The sequence below is a fragment of the Sturnira hondurensis genome, unplaced genomic scaffold, assembly GCF_014824575.4.
Source record: "Sturnira hondurensis isolate 20B ecotype Veracruz unplaced genomic scaffold, ASM1482457v3 Scaffold0014302, whole genome shotgun sequence".
NCBI lineage: Eukaryota > Metazoa > Chordata > Mammalia > Chiroptera > Phyllostomidae > Sturnira > Sturnira hondurensis.
Window position 1 is genome coordinate 639,861 of NW_028086933.1, and position 15,949 is coordinate 655,809.

The window sequence follows — 15,949 nt, forward strand, 5'->3', positions numbered from 1 at the left end:
GGTGGAATGAGACGCTGGAAGGAACCTGGATCTCCGAGTACTTCATAGAGCAGAACCACCACACCGGCCCTGTCCCACCTTACCTTCAGGCTTCTGTGTGAGAGCAAAGTTCTGTCTTGTTCAAAGCACTGTAATTTTGGGTGTTTTAATTTTAATTTGCAGGAAACTAATTGCATGTATCATGTCTCCTCATCAATGGGGATTGTAAGTGTGAAGGCCTTCTTAGCAACATTTTTAAAAAGTCTCATCTCTTGTAGAGAGATGTGCCAGTGCTGTGTTAAATCTGCTCTCTTACATCATTGGCTGAATGAGTGTTCCCTTTAAACTAGTACTGCCAGTTTGGAAGCAGTATGGAAGTTCCTCAAAAAATTAAGAATAGAGGTTTCATATGACCCAGCAACCCCTCTTCTCAGTATCCACTCCCCAAAATTTGAAAACATATATTTGTAAAATTGTATGTACCCCTGTGTTCATTGTAGTATTATTCATGGTGGCCAAGATATGGAAGCAACTGAAGTGTCCTTCCATCCATGATTGGATGAATAAGATATGGTATATACACACAATAGACTACTACTCGGCCACAAGAAAAGACAAAAGGTTGCCATTTGTGACAATATGGATGGATCTTGAGAGTATCATGCTAAGTGAAGGAAGTCAGAAAGAAAGAGTCGAGAACATATGTATGACTTCAGTCATTTGTGGGATATAAAACTGAAAGCAATAAAGGAATAGACAAGACAAACAAAAGCTTATAGACACGACAACAGTGTGGTGGTTACCAGAGGGTAGGAGGGTGAGGGGAGGTGGTAAAGGGTAAAAGGGGTCAAATGTATGGTGACAGAAGGAGATTTGACTTGGTGCAGTAAACACACAATGTAATATACAGATGATGTATTATAGAACTGCACACTTGAAACCTACATGATTTTATTAACCAACGTCACCCACCAAAGTGTAAAAAAGCTAAAATAAATAAATAAATGTAAAACATGAAAATAAAAAAGTGGGGATTATAAGTAGCTTGCTGTTTGTGCATAGTGAGCACTCAAGAAATTTTAGTTTATTTTAAGTACCTTTTCATTTTTATAATCAGAGTCATCTACTTGAGTCTGAAAGAAATTTTAATTGAGATAATACTGGTTAATAACATTGTATAAGTTTCAGGTGTATAACATTGTTATTTGATATCTCTATACGCTATAGTGTGCTTACCACCAACAACTTAGTTTCTGTCCTTCACCATCTGTTTGACCCCCTTTACCCATCTCACTCTTCCCTCAACCCCCCTTCTCTCTGGTAACTATCAGTCTTTGGTTTGTATTTACAAGTGTTATTTTATTTGTTACTTTTTTGTTTTATATTCCACATGGATGAAATCATATGGCTTTTGTCCTTTTCCAGCTGACTTATTTCACTTAGCATAATACCATGGAGATCCATCTGTGTAACTGCAAATGGTAATATATTATTTTTTATAACTAAGTAGTATTCTGTTATACACACATACTCACATATATTCATATGATATCTTCAAATTCACAAAAAATCACTAAGGCCAATGTCCAGAGGCTTAATACCTACTTTTTCCTATGTGTTTTAGGTTGTACATTCAAATCTTTAATTCATTTTAAGTTAATTTATGTGTATGGTATAAAATAGTGGTCTAATTTCAGTGTTTTGCATATGGCCATTCAAGTTTCCCAATACTATATAGAAGAGACTTTTCTTTATCCATTGTATATTCTTGCTTCCTTTGTTGTAAATTAGTTGCCCATACATGTGTGGGCTGATTTCTGGGGCCTCAAGGCTGTTGCATTCACCTGTGTTTGGTTTGTTGCCAATACTATATTGTTTTGATTACTGTGGCTCAGGAATGTAGTTTAAAATAAAAAAATCAAAGAGTATGATACCTCTGGCTTCATTTTTTTTTTTTTTTGCTCAGGATTGCTTTGTCTTTTTGGGGTCCTTTGGAATGCCATATGTATTTTAGGATTTCTTTGTTCAATTTCTGTGAAAACTGCTTTGGGGTTGTGACAAGGATTGTGTTGAATCTGCAGCTCATTTTAAATAAATAGACATTTTAACAATGTTAAATCGTCTAATTCATGAGTATGAAATATTTTTAAGTTTCCTTGTGTCTTTTTAAATTTCTTTCAATAATGTGTTATTTTATAAGAGCAGTACAATATGTGTGAATTATGTCCTAAGTGCAACATAATGCTGTAAATATAATACAATTGAACAATAATAGAGCTTTTTTCTCCATAAAGTAATTATTAAACTCCAAATATTAGATAGGAAACACCTTACAATTATAACTCCTCTGCCATGTCCAAGTAGCATCCAATGTACATTATTTTAAAATATATTTTATTGATTATGCTATTACAGTTGCCTCATTTTCCCCCTTCACTCCCCTCTGCCCTGCACACCTGCTCCCGCCCACATCCCCCCCTTTAGTTCATGTCCATGGGTCATACATTGGCTTCTATATTTCCTATACTATTCTTACCCTTCCACTGTCTATTTTCTATCTACCACCTATGCTACTTATTCTCTGTAACTTTCCTCCCTCTCTCCTCCTCCCACTCCCCTGTTGATAACCCTCCATGTGATCTCCATTTCTGTGTTTCTGTTCTCGTTCTAGTTGTTTGCTTTTGTTTTTGTTTTAGATGTGGTTGTTAATGATTGTGAGTTTGCTGTCATTTTATCGATCATATTTTTTCTCTTCTTTTTCTTAGATAACTCCCTGTAACATTTCATATAATAAGGGGTTGGTGATGATGAAATCCATGAACTTGACCTTATCTGAGAAGCACTTTATCTGCCCTTTCATTCTAAATGAAAGCTTTGCTGGATAGAGTAATCTTGGATGTAGGTCTTTGGATTTCATGACTTGGAATACTTCTTTCCAGCCCCTTCTTGCTGGTAAGGTCTCTTTTGAGACATCAGCCAACAGTCTTATGGGCAATTCTTTGTAGGTGACTGTTCCCTTATCTCTTGCTGCTTCTAGGATTCTCTCCTTCATTTTAATCTCGGCTAATATAATTATGATGTGCCTTGATGTGTTCCTTCTTGGGTCCAACTTCTTTGGGACTCTCTGAGCTTCCTGGACTTCCTGGAAGTCTATTTCCTTTGCCAGATTGGGGAAGTTCTCCTTCATTATTTGTTCATATAACTTTCCCACTTGTTGCTCTTCTTCTCCTTTTGGTACCCCTATAATTTGGTTGTTGGGATATTTAAAGATGTCCTGGAGGTTCCTAAGCCTCTTTGCATTTTTTTCTGAATTCTTATTTTAAACATTTTTAAATGTTTAAACCCTCATTTAAAAAAAATCTAACTTGTGACCAAATTCAACCAATTCTGTGAGCATCCTGATCACAAGTGTTTAGAACTGTGCATCTGGTAGGCTGGCTATCTCTTCTTCACTTCTCTTCTTCACTTAGTTGTATATGTTCTGGAACTTTGATCTGTTATTTTGTTTGGGATATATATATATATATATATNGTTACTGTTATGTGGCGAAGGGGTGGGGGGTTAGCTGTTCACCAAGGCAGTTGCTGTGTTGTGATGCTATATGTGGGGGAGGGGTCTGAGAGGGAACAATGGCACTTGCTCTGCTCTCATCTTGTTTTTAGTTACTTACCCCATTATGGACAATCAAATTGGCCCCTTCTGGTGCTGATTATAAGTTGGGTGGGTTTGTGTACCTGTTCTAGGACCTTGTGGGTCTCTCCAATGAACTCTCCTGTGAGGCTGGGAGTCTCTCCCACTGCTGCCTCAACTCCCAGAAGTGTTTTCAATCGGTGGTTTGAAGCTTTATTTCCCCCACTGGGGCTCTGGATTGCACAGTCCGTCTTGTTCCCCAGTTGTTTCTCCCAGTTTCTCTGCACACAAATATGGGACAGCCTGGTCCGCAATCTACCACCTTGCTGGGTCTGCCCCTGCTGCCTTGCCCACCAACTTCAGCCTTGTGTGCCCCAGTCCACAATCCACCGTCTCACTGGGTAACCTCCTTGCCCCGAGTCCTGTCCGCCCCACTGCCAGTCCTGCCTGTCTGGATGAATGTGTCTTCTTTAACTCCTTGGTTGTCAGACTTCCATACAGTTAGATTTTCTGTCAGTTTTTGTTTTCTGATTTGTTTTTAGATTTTCTTTCTGTTTTTTTTTTGTTTTGTTTTTAAATTGTTGTTGTTTTTTTGGTTGTGTGAGGAGGCACAGTGTGTCTACCTACGCCTCCATCTTGGCCGGAGTCCAATGTACTTTAAATCTATTATTGTTTACTAGCTTTTGCAACTTTAAATTAAATGTTATATCTACTAGGGCTAGGACCAATGGCTAAAGCAATAGGATTACTTTTGAAAAACAGGTTTATCTAGAATGTTACTGGTTAGAATTCTCCTATTTAATGTTATGTTAAATGTATGGTATATCGAAAATATATAAGGGCTCTAAACATCAAATAAGTCTTAAAATGTCTTACTAATCATCAAAAAAAAAAGAAAGAAAAAGGAAAGAATTTACATTCCATTGAACATATGTATGAGGCTTTTTTCTCAAATGCTTATTTTAAATTTGTAGTATTATAATTTTGTGAAGTACTTACCATTTTTTGTTCAGTTATAAGCATAGAATTTTCTCCCCATTCTGGAATCTAAGTAAAAAAATGATAGTGTCTTGGACGAGAACCTCATCAGTGTAGAAGGAGGGGTTGGACAGATTTGTCATCAGTGTAGCACACAGAGATAGGTCTGACTGATGGATTCGATATGTGGGTTGGATGGGAAGGCAAAGCAGAAAGAATAATCAAATATAGCACACATATGCAACCTGAGCAACTGAGCAGATGGAGTTATGACTTCTTGTCATGGAGGGACATGAAGAGGAGCAAATCTGAGGTGTGCGGTAGGGGAAGGAAAGCAAATCAATAGTTCTGTTTTGCATATATTGAGTTTGAGATACTTGTAAGGAGATATCCAAGAATGAAAATCAAGTTGTATATATGATTTGAATTTCAGAGGAGATGTTTGTATTGGAGATATAAAACTTGGAGTTATCAATTTAGAGATGATATTTAAAGTCAGGAGAATATTTGAGATCATTTAGGAAGAAAGTATAAAATAAGGAAATAAGAGGTATCTGAAACCAGCCTGGTGAATGTGGTCAGAAATTTTTGTTATGGTCAAAGATTATGGTGTATGTTGGGATCTGGTGTGGATTTCTCTTCCTCTGGGTACTGCTGTTCTGCTTGTTGTTCTTGACCCATGCCATCTTCTCTAGGATAGCCCTTATTCTGCATAAGTAAGTGCCATGACTTGGGAGCTGGGCTATTAAAAACTCAAATGTAGGAATTAGTTTAAAAATTAGTTTTGGAATAATAGTGCTTCCCAACTATAAATATGGGATAATGATTTAATGATTGGCTTTCACGTCTCTCTCTGAAATTGGCTGCGTTTGAACTTTCACAACTTATACAGTCTTACACTATCATATGTTGAAGTGCCATTAGCATTGGACCACAAAGAACTTTTCTATAAAAGAATCCAAGACTCTTATAAGTTTTAACAGAACCACAGTGTTGGGTGTGTGTCCATGTGTGTGTGAGAGAGAGACAGACAGAGAGACAGACAGAACAAAGGAGGGGCAGAGGGAGAGAGGAGGCATGCTTAGAGAAGTGATTGCTAAATAAGTTAGTGACAAAAATTGCAAAAGTTTAACAAAGGCTTAGCATATATTTTTACATTTAACATAGTTTAGAATTTAATTAATTAAAAACAGACAAAATTTCTCTTTCCAATCTGAATTCTCCTTTTCAATTCACTGACCAAGAGACTGCCTTTTTAGGTCCCCCAAATTCTGTAATATGCTCAGATTTTCCATAGAAAAACTTAGACCCGTATAGCTTGCACTTAGGCTATAATTAGTACATAGTCTAGTGACTTGTGTGTAATTATTCACTTCATTGCCATTTATTGAATACCTACCAGGAAAGCTTATTAATTTCACTAGCATTAATCAAACTCCTACCATGCTCCCCATAACTGATGCCACTTGTATGCTCCCTTTGTGGACCCATCATAAAATTTAGTTTTGTGAGTGTGTGAATAGGTGACTTTCTGCTAAAATAAATATATTGCACAGTATTTTTGATACCAGAACAAAATTAAATATTTTCAAATGCGGCATTGCATCAAAGCCAGTGGTTATTTCTATTGTAGTGCTGCTGACCTTAGGGTGCTGTGCATGTGATTTTTTATTCCTAGAGGATTCATCTGACAATAATAACAACTCTTCTTCCCTTCCCCCCTCCCCCCATCTGTTCTGCACATGTTCAGTGAACACTTGGCTCTGTTGTCAGTGTTGGCTTCTCCTGATTTCCTCCTCAAAATTTCTTCAACTTTCCATGTTTTTTATTTTAACGGAGGCTGTGAGACTTCCACTCAAGTAAGTTGGCTCAGAAGATTACTGAGCTTCAAAGTCTGGCTGTACAGGATCTTCAGAGTCTAATTTTGAAGCCTTGGTATCCAAGAAAAATGAAAACCTTGTATTTCTATCAAGGGGTGTGTAGCCAGGGTTTGACAAAGTTTACAACCTGCTATCACACTTAATTCTGAGAATAATGTTTGCTGAGTTTGTCCAGCTGAAACATGTATTCTTTCCCCTTAAATTTAGGTTATTTTCAGGGAATTAAAGATAAACCAGTCCCTACGTAGGTGTTCTTGCTTAGAATTTAAATATTGAAATTGTTCAGAGCATTAGACACCACCTGGGCAAGGACTTCTCAACAGCATCAATAGTTTTCCCTAGGGGGTTCTTTAATTTCTTTAAATTCATTGTAAAATTTCTGTATATTCATTTAGTCCATGAATATTTATTGAGTACTTATTATGTGCTAGGCAATTTTTTAGGCTCCTGGGGTATGTCAGTAAACAAAACAAGATTTCTAGCCCTCATTTGACTTACATTTTCACAGGTAGAGACAGGAAATAAACATAACTGATAAGTAAGTTTTATAGTGTGCCAGAATATTGGGGGCTCTCAAGACCTCTCCTGCATTTAATGGTTTTCTAGTAGGACTCACAGGATTCAGCATATAGTTGTACTCACAGCTAAGCTGTATTACTGTGAAAAGGTACAGAGCAAAATGAGCGAAGGGAAAGGTGAAAGGGGCAATTCTGGGGAGACCAGGCACATACTCCATCCAGTGTATGTGCCTTGGTGCACTCAATTCCCCCAGTGATCCATGACAACATGAATGAAATGTTGGTTACTGGTGAAGCTCATTGGATACTTAGTTCCCAGGGTTTTTTTTTAAATTTATTTTTATAGAGAGGGGAGGAGAAAGAGAGGGAGAGAAACATCAATGTGTGGTTGCCTCTCATGTGCCCCTGGCTGTGGACCTGGCCTGCAGCTCAGGCATGTGCTCTGACTGAGAATCGAACCAACAACCCTTTCATTCAGAGGCCAACACTCAATCCACTGAGCCACACCAGCCAGGGCAGTTCCCAGGTTTTTTTTTATTGGAAACTAGTCACCCTCTGCCTGGCATACACCAACTCTGTACACTCCTCAGAGGAAAAGAGATATTTAGCATGCATTATATTGTTTGTGCAGTTCAGATGTGGTAAGCCACTCTTACTGGTTCTGGGAATGTAAGAACCTTCCTGAAATCTAAGTTTCAAGATGCCAGACAAAGGCCAACTGTGTAAGCAGGACTTTCAAAGGATAGCAATCCGCTCTGCTATATTAATTATTTTGTGCACAGCTAGACTATGATAAGTGCTCACAGGGGAGGAAATTTAGAACAAGGTGCTGGGACCTTGGAAAAGATAGTAGTTCTGGAAAAGGATGGGGGTTACAATTTTAAATAAGGAGATCAGAGCAAGGGTCTTCTCCTGGGACACTTATATTACCTCCTGAAAAGGTGATATTTGAGGAAAGTCCTGGAGGTTACAAGAAGAACATTCTAGGCAGAGAGAATGGCCAGTTACCTTAAGGTGAGAACTTGCTTGTCATGTTTGAGAAAGAGCAAGGCAGCCCGTACAGCTGGGGTGGAGTGAACGTGGAGGTGATGTTAGAGTGGAGCTGGGTGAGGGAGCCGGCGACCAGCCCGCACTGGACCTTGTGCGGCATTGATCTTCCGTTGTGTGTGTGTGTGTTCCACTGAGGAAAGTCCCGGTGGTTTTAATTCTTTAGATTCCCTGAGCCCCCACTGTTTAATAGTCTCAGATCCATGTTTCATAACTGCTAAATTCCTCATTTTCCAGTAGAACAAAATCCTAAGTGGTGACAGGTGTCTCCTTTGAGGTCACATGGTCATCAATAAAATAATGGATGTTAGAATATAGCAGGTAAGTGCTGTAACCCTTCTTTCCTCAAGTGCAAGAGAATCCTGGTGATGTTCAGTTGCATTTTACTGAAGTCAGTGTAATTGATAACAAATGGGCACCAAACTGCTTCAAGGTGGTTTAGTAGAATGTGTTCAGTTATTTCTCTCTGTTTAGAATTGGGAGTGACTGGAGTGTCCACTTTGGGTAAAATGGGAGGTAAAGCAAATATTAAACTCCTAACAGGGATATTTCCCCTTCTTACTATGGAATGTCTGATAATTCAAATAAATGTCTTCAGATTTTGCATTTAACTTCTGCCCCATAAAAAATTGTTTGCATTGCTTGTTGGATCCTCTCTGTTTTGTCCTCATTATGGCTGTATTTTAATAAAGAAAAGGCTTATTAAGCTGTCTCTCATTTTTAAAGGATTCAACTGCAGTTCTTTACAAGGGCTATAGAAATAAAATGAGGCTAACTTGTCTCATAAGGCTTCCCTCTCTGTAGTGGTCACACGAAGAAGGACTCTTTGAAAGGCGTGTGAAATAGAGCTGAAGAGTGTCTAGTGAGCACAGATCCAGAAAGTAGTTGTGTTTGACCTTAAAGCCCTTGGTGATGCTAGCTGCCTATGAAGTCAGCAGAGAATTGCTGTCTAATTTTTTCTTTTAAAATAAAATAAGACTGAAAAGAAGATTGGCAATTTTAAAAAAAATATGCTGCTTTACACTATGAAAAAAATGAATTTTAAATGCAAATCAGTCTGTGGTATATGGTTGCTGAATATATGATTTTGGTGACAGCTATGGAAGGCAATTTAATAATGCCTTTTGTTGTTGTTTTGTTAACAAAAACAAAAAAATAAAAAGAACTCTTTATAATACATTTTAAAGGTTAAGTCAGCTTTTAAATTATTATGTGGTTTTGGAAATACAGGTATTTAAGAAATACTTTTTATTTTCAAGGGAGAAAATCATTAGCTGCCTCCTCTATATATGAGGAGGTAAGACATAACATATGTTATTTCACAGGTAGAAACTTCTCTGTTCATTAAGCAATAATTCTATACGGCAATTTTATAGATATTTCTGTGAAGGGTTTTATGCTATATTGTTTCAACCAATGTTGCAATAAATGGCTGTCACAGTAAAAGGCATCAAAGCAGTATAAACATAAAATGTCTCTCACTGTTAGAGAGATGTGTTTTTTTAATATATTTTATTGATTATACCATTACAGTTTTCCCATTTCCCCCCCTCATTCCCCTCCACCCTTCACACCCCCTTCCTCACCATTCCCCCCCTTTAGTTTATGTCCATGTATCACAAGTTCTTTAGATTCTATGTTTCCCATACTATTCTTGCCCTCCCCTCCCCCCGTGTATTTTCTACCTACCCTCTATGCTCTTACTCTCTCCCCTTCTCCTCCTCCCATTCATCTGTTGATAACCTTCCAGGTGATCTCCATTTCTGTGGTTCTGCTCCTGATCTAGCTGTCCTCTTAGTTTGCTTTTGTTTTAGGTGTGGTTGTTAATAACTGTGAGTTTGCTGTCCTTTCACTGTTCATATTTTTCATCTTCTTTTTCTTATATAAGTCCCTTTAGCATTTCATATAATAAGGGCTTGGTGATGATGAACTCCTTGAACTTGACCTTATCTGAGAAGCACTTTATCTGTCCTTCCATTCTAAATGAAAGTTTTGCTGGATAAAGCAATCTTGGCTGTAGGTCTTTGGATTTCATGACTTGGAATACTTCTTTCCAGCCCCTTCTTGCCTGTAAGGTCTCTTTTGAGAAATCCGCTGACAGTGTGATGGGAACTCCTTTGTAGGTCACTATCCCCTTATCTCTTGCTGCTTCTAGGATCTCTCCTTCATTTTAATCTTGGCTAATGTAATTATGATGTGCCTTGGTGTGTTCCTTCTTGGGTCCAACTTCTCTGGGACTCTCTGAGCTTCCATTTCCTTTGCCAGATTGGGGAAGTTCTCCTTTATTATTTGTTCAAATAAGTTTTCCACTCGTGGCTGTTTCTCTTCCCCTTCTGGTACCCCTATAATTCAGATGTTGGAACATTTAAAGATGTCCTGCAGGTTCCTAAGCCTCTCCTCACTTTTTTGAATTCTTGTTTCTTCATATTTTTCTGTTTAGTCATTTTTTTCTTCCTTCTGGTTCACTGCATTGATTTGAGTCCCAGTTTCCTTTCCATCACTATTGTTTCCCTGTGCATTTTGCTTCATTTCACTTAGTGAAGCCTTCATTTTTTTCATCTAATTTATGACTAAGATCAACCAGTTCTGTGAGCATCTGGATCACCAGTATTTTGAACTAGACATCTAATAGGTTGGCTATCTCTTGGTTGCTTAGAAGTATTGGCTCTGGGGCTTTGAGCCGTTCTTCCTGAGCCATAATGTTTTGGTCTGTTTGCGCCTGTAATGTGTGAGGGGCAGAGCCTTAGGTGTTTGTTCACCAGGGTGGGGCAACCCAGTAGCTGGGTTGTGATGCTATATGTGGGGGTGGGGTCAGGGAGAGGTAATGGTGTTTGTTCCATTCTCTCTTGGATTTTGGTCCTCTCTGCTGCTTCCCGCAAGCAAACTGGGCCCCTCTGGTACTGGCTCCCAGGTGTGTGGGCCTGTGCACCTTCCAGGACCCTGTGGGTCTCTCCAACAAATTCTCTGTGAGCCTGGGAGCGTCTCCTGGCACCTTGACCCTGAAAGTTTTTCCATTTGGTGCTTTTAGGCTTTAATTCCCATCGCTGGGGCCCTGGTTTACGTTGTCTGTCCCACTGCTTGCCCCTTTGCCTGGTTTATGAGTGTGAATGTATGACCGGGGTCAGCCAGCTTCCTTGCACCCCCACTGGGTCCACCCATTGCCACCCCACACCTGGGATCTGCCAACCACCGCCTGGGCACCTGGGTCCGTCTGGCCACCTTTTTCTGTGCGACCCCGCTTGCCAGCCACTGACCTTGCCCCTCTTACCAGTCTGGCTGAATGATTTGTTGTTGTGGGACTTTTGTACAGTCTAATTTTCTGTGTTTTGGTTGCATTTTTGTTACTAAAACTTTGTTGTCTTTAAACTTGGTTGTGTGAGGAGGCAAGTGTTTCCACGTATGCCTCCGTCTTGGCCAGAAGTCAAGATAAGTTTTCTATGACGTACAAAAAACAAAATCTTGTGGATTTTTCAATGTAGTTTGGATTTCTTTCAGGTATTAATAACCATGCAAGGCTTTGCCTTTGGTGATGGTGATTTTGTAAAGTTGACTAGTTTTAACTATTAGAATCATTCTGTTCATACTAAGGTCCTATGCAAAAATTTCAATAAATCATTGTATTCTATACCATATATTATTATCATAAAAATTTAAACCACACAGAAGAGTAAGAAGGCAGAAAATCACTTCAAATTTTACTTTCCAGAAATAACCATTCTCAGCATTTGAAAATCTTTCCAGACATCTCTCAATGTGTCTCTATTGAGCAAAATATAGCTAGATATAATTTTAGAAAAATGGGATCACAGAGTACAAGGCATTTTAAATACCAAGTATTAATTTACTTTTACTTGAATTTAGTGAAAGAAAAGAGAATTGAAGTAAACTTGCAGGGGCTTCTGATTTCACTCCGAAAAATATTTCTTTACTGCAAATAATATAGAGCATAAAATACCCTGTTATTGTTATGACAAGTATAAACCACTGTGAGCATTTGAAATTAACATTATTTTTTAACTTTACATTTCCTGTAGTCAAGTTAAACTTGACTCATTTGCTGTTTGTTCCATTATTGCACTGGTGGTCACAGGCAGAAAGCATAGGTGGGAATGATACGAAGGCCTGTACAGCACAATGTGTGAGCATATATCCAAAGCAGGGTAGCCATTAGTTGTTTGAAAGCTAAAAAAATAGCACACACACACTCTCTACCTCCTTCATCACCTAATTTCTGATATACTACTCTCTATACATTGTCTTAATTTAATATATTCCTTTTATTTTGTAGCCATAGTTATGAAAGTTATTTAATCCATTTAAAAAGTTTGTTGAAGTTACTGGTTCCATTTAAAAATTGGTTCATATTCTTCACCAACCCTTTTACTATTATGTCTCTCCTCGCATGTTCTTTGTTTCGGTTCCTCTCTTGGATGGCTGGAGTTTGTGGCTCTGGAATTTTTCGAGGGAGCACTCAGGAGTGCTCTGCTTACAGAGTTCTTAAGTATTTGAGATTGTTGGTTTCATTTATAGTAATGAATAGTTTGCCTGAGTATAAATCCTAAGATACATTTTCACCTAAGATACTTTAGGTATTATTTGTAGTCACTTCTTTAATAGAATTTGTGGAGGAAAATTGCTCAATTGTCAATCAATTTGCTGAATGAACAATGCACCAAATTTAACACAATTATCAGTTGTACTATTTGGGGATGAGGAGAAAGTGGTAAGTTGCATTTTGGAGGGAAGTCTGCTTGGCCATTAGACGAGGAAGTGAAGGTGTTGAGTGGCAGTGGGGTCTGACCCTGGAGTCAGTGGCTTGGCTGGAGCACACATTTGAGGAGGCAGTGTAAGTGCAAGTCCAATTCATGACATTGAATTGGAGGAGAGTTAGTGGAGATAGAGGAGGCAAGGTCTGAGCATGTACGCTGGGTTCCTGATAAGATCAATGTAGCAAGCAAGCCCGATTAGAGAAAAAAATGAAAAATAAATTATGTTTATGTATATAATGATAGATAATATCTTTTAAGTATTAAAATAAAATTATAGACAATTTCAACAATATCTTTGGACATTGGAAATTTTATCTGTGTTCTGTAGTGTCTTTCTTTGTCAGTTTTATGAAAAAACAAAATAAAACCCTTGATATTTGTATATGTGGGTGAACAGGAGAAAGGGGTAAGAGGCAAAACAGGGGAAAGGGGCAAAACAGGAGAAAGGGGCAAACTGCAAAACATTTTTCTGTCATTACCTCAGTTAGTTACCTCAGGGGACCAGAGCAGTTTGGCAGAGATCATTAACATAGTCTTCATTTATCTTTGTATCCTTTGACATTATAATGAACTTGTATTCAAAGTTAGAATTATATAATAAAATATGTACTAAATTTTATGTAATAAAAACAAAGTATCAGTGGTGGCAACATGTAACTTGTGAATGATTCCTTCTCCCTCCTGAACTCATGGCTTCAATGTTGCATAATAGTTTTGCAAGTCTTCCTTTAGAGCCAATCTCGACCTCAAAATCTCTATGACACAGTTTTCTAGATCGTCATACCCAATTGACTGCAGTTATTTTTAAATTGAAACTTACTTCCCATCCCTGGTATAGATGATTGCTGTATTTCCTTCCTAGTTTTTGCTTTCTAATTATTCACCATAATTACAAATGCCTACATTGTGACAGAAATTGCACTAATGGGAACTATATTTGGAGGAACTGATTGGTCTCAGAGTCTAATTATGTGTAACTTCTTTTTGGGCTTCTTTTATTTGCCTACTCCTTAAAACTGCATTTCCCCCCAAGTTCTGGCTGACTTTCTCAGTTTGAACTCCATATACACACTCTCCGTAGGCTGTTTCTCCCACCACCTCTGTACCAAGGATTCTTTTTTTTTTTTTTAATACACGGTCCTAGGATAGAATGGACCACCTCAGTAGCTTCTGAGGCCAATACATTTCTATCACCACAATTACTTAGCAAACCTGGATCCCTTCACTTCTGCAACATCACGCAGAGTTACTGATCGAGTTTGCACCCAAGGATTCTTAATGGCGCGTGTGTTCCAGACCTCTCTGAGTTTGGCATCCTCGTATCCCATGTGTCTAACAAGAGAACTTGTTCCTCCTGCCTGTTGTCCCTCCTCCTTTTCATCCTACTCAGCTTCTGTATTTGACCCTATTATTTAACCCAAGACACTTTGCCTCAGTTTGCCCGTCTGGCTGGCCCATACACGAGTCTGTTGATTTTCCGCCCGTTCACTTTTATCCTCTTTTCTGCATATGCATTGTTGCTATCACCTTAGTTCAGATTTTCTTCATCTCTCACCTACAATTTTGTCAACTCTCCTGTCAACTCTCACACAGCCCACTAATTTGCTGTCACGGAAATGATTTTTTTCTTGAACACAAATTATATAATATCACTCTCTTTCTTAAATTATTCAGTGACTCTCTTGCCCTTTGTGGTGTCATGTAACCAATGACATCCACAGGCCTAACAGACTTCCTTGAATGTACCCCAATTTTGACAAAACTCCAAAGTATATTTTTAGGCTTTAATAAGGTATAAGTGCCAGTACATGCTTTAACAATTTATGATTGCCATGGTTATTGATAGTGTGGCAGTGACAACTAGCTTAGAACAGATAGGTTATAGATTACTGTATGTGCATTTTTTGGTGAATTAACTATAAGTCCATCCTTTACTACCTCACTTAGTAAACTACATTAGAATGAACATGGGGATAATATAGGAGCAATCTTGAACAGGCTCTTAATTATATTTAAAAAGTATTTTTCAAATTGTAGTACTTTGGCTTTAATTATTAACAAATTACTGGTGACCTATTTCATAAATGGCCACCTAGTACCATGATTGGAAAGAACTGGATTTCAGACCAGAGTCCAAACTCTTTACCACACATAGGCCCTTCATGGATCAGACCAGTCATTTATTTATCCATCCACCTATCCATTTGCCCATCCACTTGTCAAATATTTATTGAGCATCCATTATTTTATAGGGAATTGCTTGTCAGGGCCTAGGGGTAGACTAGTAACAAACAGGTTTGCAGTCACAGAGTCAATGACTGTGTCACTTCAGACCTCTAAGCCCCTTCTCTGCTCTGTGCTGTTCCAGCTTCTGCTCCCCTCACAGTTTTCCACCACAGTGACTATTTCTGGTTCTCTGATGTGTTGAACCAGAGGTCTCATGTTGGTGACTTCTCCTCCCAATGCTATTCCTCAGGTTGTCAACCTGGTGAATACTCAACTTAGTTGTTTCTCCTCTATTCCCTGTTTCTGAATGGTGGCTCCAATAAAAAACCAAGAAACCTTTAATAATTTCCCTCAATTGTCATTTCAATGTTTTGTTTGTAAGACTTTCAGACATAATTCTTTAAAAAATCAGCTCTTGCGATCCAGGTTCAGAGAGGACACGGGGTGTAGAATCGTGTGGTTATGGGGGTGGAGGTGTGTGTGTGACATAATTGATGAATTTGGTCCCAGCAGTGTAGAAAAAGTATTGGGTTTGGGGTAGCAGGAGAGATGAACTTTAAAATCATAAGCTTGAATATTTAATAAAATTTAGTCTTCCGGAGCATGTTGTTCCTTAAGATTATGGGATTGTTTTATGCTTTTCTTGCTTTATTTATTCATGCAAGTTTCTTTTTAGCAGCCTTCTGGTGTTCTTTTTCTCTTACACACTTGGTCAGATACATGAATAAGAATATGCTTTTCCAAGCATTTGATTTTTTAAAACCAGATTTATTGAGGTATAATTTGAATACAATGAAATGTACCTAATTAATGGTCGACTGAATTTTGAGAAATGTAGAAACCCATGTAACCATAAGTATAATAAAAACGATTTCCCTTTCTCCAGAAAGTTTCAATGTGTTTCTCTGTAGTCAAGCTCCT

At 38.2% G+C, this 15,949-nt stretch overlaps 1 protein-coding gene and 1 non-coding gene across 2 annotated transcripts in view; one reads left to right on the plus strand and one right to left on the minus strand.

The window, feature by feature from the left end:
* CTNNA3 (catenin alpha 3) overlaps positions 1–15,949 on the plus strand; it is a 1,522,505-nt gene that overhangs the window by 257,363 nt on the left and 1,249,193 nt on the right. The window lies entirely within an intron of this gene.
* Positions 13,936–14,067, minus strand: LOC118998530 (small nucleolar RNA SNORA66). The gene has a single exon (XR_005068882.1). It is a non-coding gene; the product is annotated as a small nucleolar RNA SNORA66 (small nucleolar RNA).